A 10,198-nucleotide genomic window follows, 5' to 3' on the forward strand; every position below is an offset into this window, starting at 1 on the left:
GGCCTAAGCACTTAAGAAAATAAGCTTCATTGACAGTCAATGGAACTTATGTTTCTAAGTGCCAAAGTCACCTTTCAAAATGGGACTTAGGCTGCTAAGTCACTTAGGTGCTGTTACTAGAAGGGAGTTTTTTTTTTTCCATTTTGTATTTTAGGGTAATATTTGGCACTTAGCTACTATGGGTCCAATTCCAGGCTCCAAAGCAATAAAGGCAGCCTAGAAAGACCTCCAGGAATATGAGGATTGCAGGGGTTACATAGGAACATAGGAATTGCCCTAGTGGATCACACCAGGGATCTATCTAGTCCAGTAGCCTGTCTCAAACAGTGGTCAGTATGTGCTGCTTCAGAGGAAGGTGCAAGAAGCCCCTGGAACAGGTAGTTATGGAGAAGTCAAATTTGTTTGTATTCCTTCTAAAGCTATTATTAATTTTTTAAATTCTTCTTGTTATAACACAGGGCACTCATTCTTGATATCCACATACATGTAAAAATCTTCTTTGAATTTACAAAGACCTTGGCCTCAATGTTATCTTGTCTCAATGAGTTCCATGGGTTAACTGCACATTGTGCGAAAAATTCCTTTTATCGGTTTCCAATTTGCCACCTTTCAGTTTTATCCAATAGCCTCTTGTTATTGTCTTATGGGAGAGAGCACTACAGGTTCCTGTATACCTGCTCTTTACCACTGGTTGCTTTTAATACCTTTCTTATACCCGCCCTCTTGTTCACCTAATCCCCATTCTACCCAGCCGATATCAAAGGCAGTGTTGTCATTGACTTCAATGAGAGCAGGAGCAGGCCCCTACTCTCTAAAGTAAATCACAGTCTTTTCAATCTCTCTTTATATGAGAGTATTTCCATGCCTCTAATCATTCCCATTGCTTATCTCTGAGCCTCCTTTATTTCCAAGATTTCCTTTGTGAGTTAGAATGACCAGAATGGGGGCAGAGTGTTCCAGGTGAGGGGTTACCATTGATTTGTATAATAGCATATTAATTCCTTCAGCATGTTTCTTCATCCCATTCCTTATGCATTCTAACATTTAGTTGACTTTTTGACTGTTGCTGCACACTGAGCAGAGTTTTTCACTGAGCTGTCCACAATCATGCCCATGTTTTTTATCTGTCACTCTTACTTTAGAACCCAGTATGTGCAGTTCAAAGGATCCCTTCCTGCCTGCAGTGTTTTGCATTTGCCATCCTGTTGCCCCATTCACCTTGCTTAGTTACACCTCTCTGAAGGGACTATTTAGAAAAACTGGATGAGCACAAATCCATGGGGCCGGATGCGCTGCATCCGAGGGTGCTAAAGGAGCTGGCGGATGTGATTGCGGAGCCATTGGCCATCATCTTTGAAAACTCATGGTGATCGGGGGAGGTCCCGGATGACTGGAAAAAGGCTAATGTAGTGCCCATTTTTAAAAAAGGGAAGAAGGAGGATCCAGGAACTACAGGCCAGTCAGCCTCACCTCAGTCCCTGGAAAAATCATGGAGCAGGTCCTCAAGGAATCAATTATGAAACACTTAGAGAAGAGGAAAGTGATCAGGAACAGTCAGCATGGATTCAGCAAAGGGAAGTCGTGCCTGACTAACCTAATTGCCTTCTATGTTGAGATAACTGGCTCTGTGGATGAGGGGAAAGCAGTGGATGTGTTATTCCTTGACTTTAGCAAAGCTTTTGATACGGTCTCCCACAGTATTCTTGCTGCCAAGTTAAAGAAGTATGGGCTGGATGAATGGACTGTAAGGTGGATAGAAAGCTGGCTAGATCATCGGGCTCAACGGGTAGTGATCAATGGCTCCATGTCTAGTTGGCAGCCGGTTTCAAGGGTCGGTCCTGGGGCCGGTTTTGTTTAATATCTTTATTAATGATCTGGAGGATGGTGTGGACTGCATTCTCAGCAAGTTTGCAGATGACACTAAACTAGGAGGCGTGGTAGATACACTAGAGGGTAGGGATCGGATACAGAGGGACCTAGACAAATTAGAGGACTGGGCCAAAAAAAACCTGATGAGGTTCAACAAGGACAAGTGCAGAGTCCTGCACTTAGGACGGAAGAATCCTATGCACTGCTATAGACTAGGGACCAAATGGCTAGGTAGCAGTTCTGCAGAAAAGGACCGAGGGGTCACAGTGGACAAGAAGCTGGATATGAGTCAACAGTGTGCTCTTGTTGCCAAGAAAGCTAACGGCATTTTGGGCTGTATAAATAGGGGCATTGCCAGCAGATCAAGGAATGTGATCGTTCCCCTTTATTCGACATTGGTGAGGCCTCATCTGGAGTACTATGTCCAGTTTTGGGCCCCACACTACAAGAAAGATGTGGAAAAATTGGAAAGAGCCCAGCAGAGGGCAACAAAAATGATTAGGGATCTGGAGCACATGACTTATGAGGAGAGGCTGAGGGAACTGGGATTGTTTAGTCTCCAGAAGAGAAGAATGAGGCAGGATTTGATAGCTGCTTTCAACTACCTGAAGGGGGGTTCCAAAGAGGATGGAGCTTGGCTGTTCTCAGTGGTGGCAGATGACAGAACAAGGAGCAATGGTCTCAAGTTGCAGTGGGGGAGGTCTAGGTTGGATATTAGGAAACACTATTTCACTAGTTGGGTGGTGAAGCACTGGAATGCGTTACCTAGGGAGGTGGTGGAATCTCCTTACTTAGAGGCTTTTAAGGCCCAGCTTGACAAAGCCCTGACTGGGATAATTTAGTTGGGAATTGGTCCTGCTTTGAGCAGGAGGTTGGACTAGATGACCTCCTGAGGTCCCTTCCAACCCTGATTGTCTATGATTCTAAGTTTGTCCAAGCCTTCTCTGACTAACATAAATAAACGTACCACTTGTAAATTATGCTACTTTACAGTTTATTCCCTTCTGCAGCTGTAGGGTGTAGGGACATGCTGGGGGTATGTCTGGGTTTGGGAAGGAGTGTGTTGGGGCAGGAGGGAAAATCCCAAGTTGCAGAGAAGTCCATTGATGTCTCTGGACAGCCACCTGTATAGGCTTTCCCCAGAATCCCACCTTTCGCCTGTGATTGCATTCCCCAGTGAGGAAACTGGGGTTCTGCGGCTGTGGAATTTCCACAGTGGAAAAGCCCATCTGCACTGGTACCAGCGGATTGTGCTCACTTTTTCACTGTGTGTTAATCCTGTTTATTACTGGATAGTACATGTTGTTTAGTAATGACATTAAATTGTTTCCCCCCTCCCCGTTGTAGCTGGGGGCACGTTGTGGTGAGTTATTTATTTATTCATTCCAAAACGGCTTTGAAGGGGGTCATACTGACGATTTGAGTTGGTGAAATTACCCTCCTTTCCCCCATTTGGATTTTCTGACATAGACAGGGGAGTCCGCCTTCTCTGTGAATTAGTGTTAAAATGAGGGACATTGTTAAAAGGATAATAAAAAAGCAACGAGGCATAAATACTAAGTGATTTTAAGTAAATATCCCCCCCCCCCAGGGAATGCTCAGCTGCTAGTGTTATGTTTGACAGCTTGTAAAAGGCAAGTTTTCGCTGAAGAGCAAGAAGCGTGGAGGAATAGGGTGAGATAAAGAAATCGCGGCTAATGGAGATATCTGCTCCACAGCTTGAAGGTGTCGCCTTACCGTGCTCAGTGTCCAGAGAGGAAGAGTATGAGCAACAAAATGGTCATAAAATATATTGTTGTAAAAGAAGACAGGAAATGTTTCTCTCAAAATCTCTGGTGCCGTTTTCCCATCTGGTGACATAAAATAAAACAGACATTTTACCTTCCCTCCTAACCCGACTCTCCCAACACCAGCCCAGCCCAACATCTTAAGGGAGCCATTGCGTAATTTCCAGAGGAACTCTGCTTTGGAAGATCACAACGGTTAAGCTGTGACAGCCTGGAAAACCTAATGTGAATCTGACAGAACCGTTCATGTATTGACCAGCTAGTTAAAAAGCTTCCTTTAACCTAATGGCAAGTAAATATGTAACCCAAAACTCACGGCATTAGACCTGAGGAAGAACCTTTGCTGATTCACACTTAATTCTGTAAGGAAATGGTTACAAATAAGGTTGCCTAGCTTTATCGTAGTGGCATTTTTAAGTCTGTAACTGAAAGGCCACTCAAAGGCTCAGAGGGAAAAACACTTGTTTCGCACTTCCCTTGGGGTTTATTGCCACGATGATTGTATTTACAGGAGTGACAGGGAGGCCCTAGTCTCTATGATCCAAGGGAAAGGCACATTAATGTCCTGATTTGTAGAGCTACTGAGCACCCATAACTCTCCCTCTGAAGTCAATAGATGCTGGAGGTGCTCAGCATGTTGAAAAGTCAGGCCATAGTATAACATGGAAAAAGAGACAATACATTATAAATGTTGTGTGCTGGCTTTACCTGTTATGGGTCCGTGTCTGGCAGGTTTAATTGATTATGTCTTTTCTCCTGTCCTTACATTCACTTTTTAAACTTGTTAGTGCTGAGCAAAGCTGCCTTAACCATGTGAGTGGGTGATAGAGATTTCTTTCTTTTTAGGCTTGGCTATCACACATATTTGTTAAAGGGGTTTTAAAACCTGCGGAAGTTTAGAGAAGCCGTTGCCCTCCACTATATTATCATTAGTGCTTCCCGTCCCCCAAACGCCAGGTGCGCGTGTGTGGAGGTGCGGTTTCCCAGCGGAACCCTCAGCAATATTCCAGTGAGGTTTTATTTATTAGAAAGATACTGGGGAATACACATGTCGCCCTTGGGAGAAACCTAGCAAGTCATCAACAATCCCCCGGAATCTCAAATTATGATCTCAAATTTCTACCCCAAAGGTGAGTCTGTTGTTAGAAGATTACTGTCGCTTTACCCCAGAGGCCAGTGGTAAACGCAACCAGGCGATAATAACGCAGTATTTTGCTTCTGAGAAGCTGCCCTACAGATGGGTCGGGTTTTATAAACCATGTTATGAAGCAATTCATTTCAAGCAGTCTTTGTGGATGAATCCAAATACCGGGAACTTCTCTTCCTACTCACATTTCGCAGGGTTCCAGTGCACAGCCCTTCTGCCTAGAGCAAAACCAAAGCTGTGTAACGAGATAACTCTCAGACTCGTTTTCGGAGGGACTTCCTGTTTTAAAATATAGTCATGCACATGTTCAAAACACAACAAGAACTTTAAAGGGATTTTTTTTCATGCAAAACCTCAGGAAAAAAAAAAAGATTCCTACTAGACTTTTCTTCCCGACACCAGCCGTTATGTATTTCCTTGGCAATAGAAACTAACCCCGTGTCAGTGACTGATTCACCATCCAGGACAAAAAACCACGGAGAAGTGCCTTTGTAGTATGCCTTTTAAGAGCCATAAAAGCATAAAACCTTGCTGGTTAGCTGCGTTACTCCACCAGTAATTTAGTGTGCGGAAAAAAGGGGTGGGGGGAGCCCATGATGCCAGGCTTTATGATGGGGAATCGGCGCCAGTTACAGTTTATCTTTTACAACCGCTGTGAACATTTTGCACTGGAGCGGCAGCCGATTCAGACCCTGTAGAAGCGACGCGTTCACAGATAGTAGCTCCAGCGAAAAGAATCCTCTGGTTGGGAAAGTAAGATCCTTACCTTCATCTGTATAGGGATCTAACTACCTCACAAATCATTAGCAAGAGTAATACTGTAGCCCTCATCTGTACAGAGCAAGGCTTTAATTCCATCAAGCGGTCCAGCTGGCAAAGCTAGAGGGACCCCTAAACGGAACAATGAACCTTCAAGATCCCTTACTGCTGGACAAATCTCTCACACCTACTCCTCTGATAGAATACGTTAATATTTTCCCTTTGCATCCCCCCCATACGTTTTCTTTTCTATGTTGCCACGGATGTTTAATAAAACTGTGTGTCCTGTTCCCTTGCCGCCAGTCTTCCCCTTCTGCTGGCTGGGGCTGGTGAAGTTATGGTGCTGACCTGGTGCCATCTGCAGAGGACCGGACCCTGGTCATCGCAGGGTCAGACTGAAGGTGGTGGGGCGCGGAAACACACCACAGATGAAAGAATAAACAGCATGCAGAGAAAGCCTGCTTTTGCATAATTGATCTTTCCCCAGTATGAATCATATGAAAGACCCTTAATTATTTATGAACAGTTGTATGCAAAAGCTGACATGAGATCTGGTTAACAATGGATACTGCGCTGGTTTATGTTTCTTTCCCTCCTTTACTGTCTCATGGCCTTTCTTATTTCCCTTCCTGGGCTCCCCACACACCTGCTCCTCTACAGCCTTCTGCGCCTCCCCAGTCTCTTTCCTTCCCCCCGGAGCAGCTTTCAGAACAAACCCGAAGGTCGCCAGCCTCCGAGGGCAATGTGCAGCAGCAATTCGAATGTGAAATTTTGCCTTTGATTTCTAGGAAAAGATAAACAACTGTTCCTCTGCGTCTGACGAAGTGGGTATCACTCAGGAAAGCTCATGCTCCAATACGTCTGTCTATAAGGTGCCACCGGACTCTTTGTCGCTTTTTACAGATCCAGACTAACACGGCTACCCCTCTGATACTGTTACTCTCTGATCCATCATGCGGCTGGAAAGTTTGATCCGCATCTTCCCTAAAACACATATCGTTTACAGGAAATATTTGTGAGATATCAGGTATCGGAATGTTACCTGTGGCAGCAATAGTGATCGATACTACGAACAAAACCATGTAATAAGCCAGTGGCATGCTTTCGTGCATTAGACTCGTATATTACAGTGTGTAATTTTATTGTACAACTTTCTCCCACCTTTGTACATACACACAGAGCACTAATACTAATAGTATGATTCAAATGTAAACCCTAGAATAGTTGAAGCAGTACAGTTCTTCAAGCACACTCATTTTAATCTGAACAAACAAAAATTGTCGTCCTTGGCTTCTTTGTTACTGTTTGCCTAAATATTTCACTATATAATTGTCAGGAAAGGAAGATACCTATTAATAGGCTTGATAATTAAATAAATAAATAGTCGGGGTGAGGGGAGAGAAGAAAAAATAAAAAGATTATCTCTCAGGATTTTCCCACCATGGTGCCACATCAACAAAATAAGGAGGATAAGATTATTTTATTGTAAAATAGTTTTTGCATCTGATGGATAATGGGATTGTCTTTCCGGCATCTTTAAGAACAACCTGACAGAGTTGCTAATTAAAGGCAACGAACGCCAGCTTTTAATAAACATTTTAATAACCAACGAAGCAAAACGAGAAATCAGATCAGCAATGCTCAGTGTTTTTTAATTCTAGTGAAATAATTCTGCAAAGACTGAGCAGAAGAACAAAATGTTCACTTGATCCAGCTGCGAAACAAGATACGAACATTTTAACCCTACAAACTGACAAGACAAAATGTGGCCACAAATACGTGACTCCTGGGTCCGCGTATGTCTCAGGCTGGTGAAGCGGATGAGATGGAGATATTTCTTGCTAGGGAGGATTTTGCATCCAAAGGGTTTTTCTATAGATGATGTCTCCTTGTCGAAGTTACTTTAAGCAACAGTATGTTGAATCCGTTTTATTGTAATGAGATGCTACCTGAGTTTTTGCCAACTATTATTTACAACGGAGCTCTGACCACGTATTTTTGAAGATTTGGGAGAAGAATTTCCCATTTCCCCACCTTCTCCTCAGCCCCCGAGAGCCGTGAGTAAAATAGTGGGGAAAGCAAAGGCACGTACAGTAGGGGAGTTATTACACATCTGGTGGTCAATATGCAAAAACCACCTTCCAGCCCTGCTCGATAAACCCGGCAGGGGGAGGGAAGGGAGACTAAGTCTCAGCTGACAGCCGAAGCCGGTTAAAAAGAAATTGACAAAGTCAAAAACACTCGCGGGGAAATATCCGATCCAGCGGCATTTTTATATAGGAAGGGAACCCCCAGGGGAGATCAACCCGAATCTAACTAGGTGCCGGGAGTTTCCTTCCCCCTCTTGTTACAGTACGAGCAGAAGGACTCGTAATCGGTATCCGCGCCAGCAGTCCCACTCCCCCCGGCTCCTCCCCACACACAGCCCGCTAGGGAAAGACCGGGGGGCGTTAACCCAGCTGCGTGCAAGTCACAGAAGTCGTTGGCCCACCTTGGGGAGGCTCGACACTTCCTTAGGTGTGTGCTCAGAGGGGACTGGCCGGGGGGGGGGGGGATCTCTTTTTTGGGGCGGGGGGGGGTGAGTTAAGTGGGACGGAGGCTGCTGCTTGTGCGCTGCTCTACTTTTCACGAGGAACCATGCCCTGCACGGGTGAGGAGGGGGGGAGGTTTCACCTCCACGAGCGGCGGGCGTGCCGGGCGGTGGATTTTGCAGGCGGCGAAGCCCCGAAGGGTGCGAGGAGCTGGCCGGGGAAAAGCGTCCCCGACTAAATGCCACCGCCTGGGCCCGGGAGAGAGTAGACCAGGCAGAGCCGCTGAGCTCTCCTCCCGGGGCTGATGGGGCTGAACGCGAGCTCCCCGGAGCGCAAAGTTCAGCCCAGTACAGAGGAAACATGGACAAACTTGAACACGGGCGCTGGGGGTGGGGAGGCGAAGCCTTTAGGTCACTATGAACAGCGGTGCTGGGGGTGAGTTTAAAAGAGAAGTAGCCCAGCTTTTGGCTGGATTTCCCCCAAGTCCCCAGACGCTGATCCCATGCTTTCCCCATGAGAAAGAGTCCAAAAGAGAAAGCCGCTTCCAGTAACTGGAACCCAAACCTCTCCCCCCACGTTTTATGGCTGCAACCTGCCGCTGAAGTTCGCCACCTCCTTCCAGGTTCCGTTCGGGTTTACAGTAAGATTTAGGGAAGTTCAGCAGCTATATTGCTCAGATAAGCAACCTCAGCGCGGCTGATTCAGCTGTTCAGGGAATACAATGTGTCACTGTGTCCTCAGTCTTGTTAGCGGGACAGGCTAGAGGGGCCTTGCAGGTGAAAGGTTACTGGCCTCTTGACCAGCCGCTTCTCTTTTCAGGTATTTATTAAATCGGCCGAGGCTGTGTGTAATTGGGGCTGGAAATTTTCTCATTGAATTGTACAAACCGAACGTTAAGCCTATATCAAGTGATGAGAGAGCTGGGCAGATCAGGGGGTTTCAGCACTTGCGAATCTCTTCATTTCATCGCTTTAAAAAGGAGTTTTTCCTTCCAGCCTTATTGAAGAGAACTGATCTATTAATAAACAGAATGCCAAGAAATAGACTCATCTATAAGGGTTTAAATGGACTTTTTTGTTCTGATTTAGGATTGGCTTTTAAACAGTTCTGATTCCCTGATGGTTTTCCATACGATAAAATCTTTGATTTAACCAAGAAATAACAGAAGATCAGAAACATGTGGATACATATACAGAAGGCATTGTTTGATGTGGGTTTGCCATATTCAATCTGATAATTGTTCCCTGTTCGGGGCCTCTAGGCCCTACTATAATAACAACAGGGAAACTCAATTGAACTTTTTTTGGGTCACCTTTTACTGCCATATTCCACCAAGTCATAGCACTCAACAAGCCAGAATAATTTTTATTTCAGAATTAGTGCTTACAATTTACACTTCTGCCAAAAAGTTAACTAAAACTAGACAGACTAGATGTATGTGCCTGTGGATTTATGTAGATACTTAGTCTTGCTAGTTTTAGTTAACTTTTTGGTAGAAGTGTAAATTGTCAGCACTAATTCTGAAATAAAAACCATTCTGGCTTGTTGAGTATTATGACTTTGTGAAATATGGCAGTAATAGGTGACAAATATACATATAATTACATATATAAAATCAAAGCTGGCTACACCATTGGTATTCACCTTACTCCTAGCTGTATATCTGTACCGCCAGAATTAAGGTTATATAATCATTTCCATTACATACCACAAATTTCACTGTTTTATATGATCATAGAAAAATGTATTTGTGGTTTAAACTTGGCAGGCAAAGTCTCAGCTAGGACATTCTTCCCCCAGAAAGATTTCAAAATTAAATAATTCAGCCAATTATTTGGATTTGTAAGAACATACAGGAAACAGAAGAGGTTTGTTTAATATATATTTTCTGGCTTAAAAACTTTAAAATGGCCCATTTGTAAAGGACATTTTGGATCACTTTAGGCTATTAAAAAACTCCCAACCTTTGATTATTTGGTTTTACAGATGAGTTTCTACACATGAAAATATTATAGGGCCTGGTCCTGCACCATTGAAGTCATGGTGAACTGACATAGATTTCAACAGGAGCAAGATGAGGCCTATACTGATTTTTAACATTTAAA

Source organism: Malaclemys terrapin, chromosome 3, assembly GCF_027887155.1.
Source record: "Malaclemys terrapin pileata isolate rMalTer1 chromosome 3, rMalTer1.hap1, whole genome shotgun sequence".
Lineage (NCBI taxonomy): Eukaryota > Metazoa > Chordata > Testudines > Emydidae > Malaclemys > Malaclemys terrapin.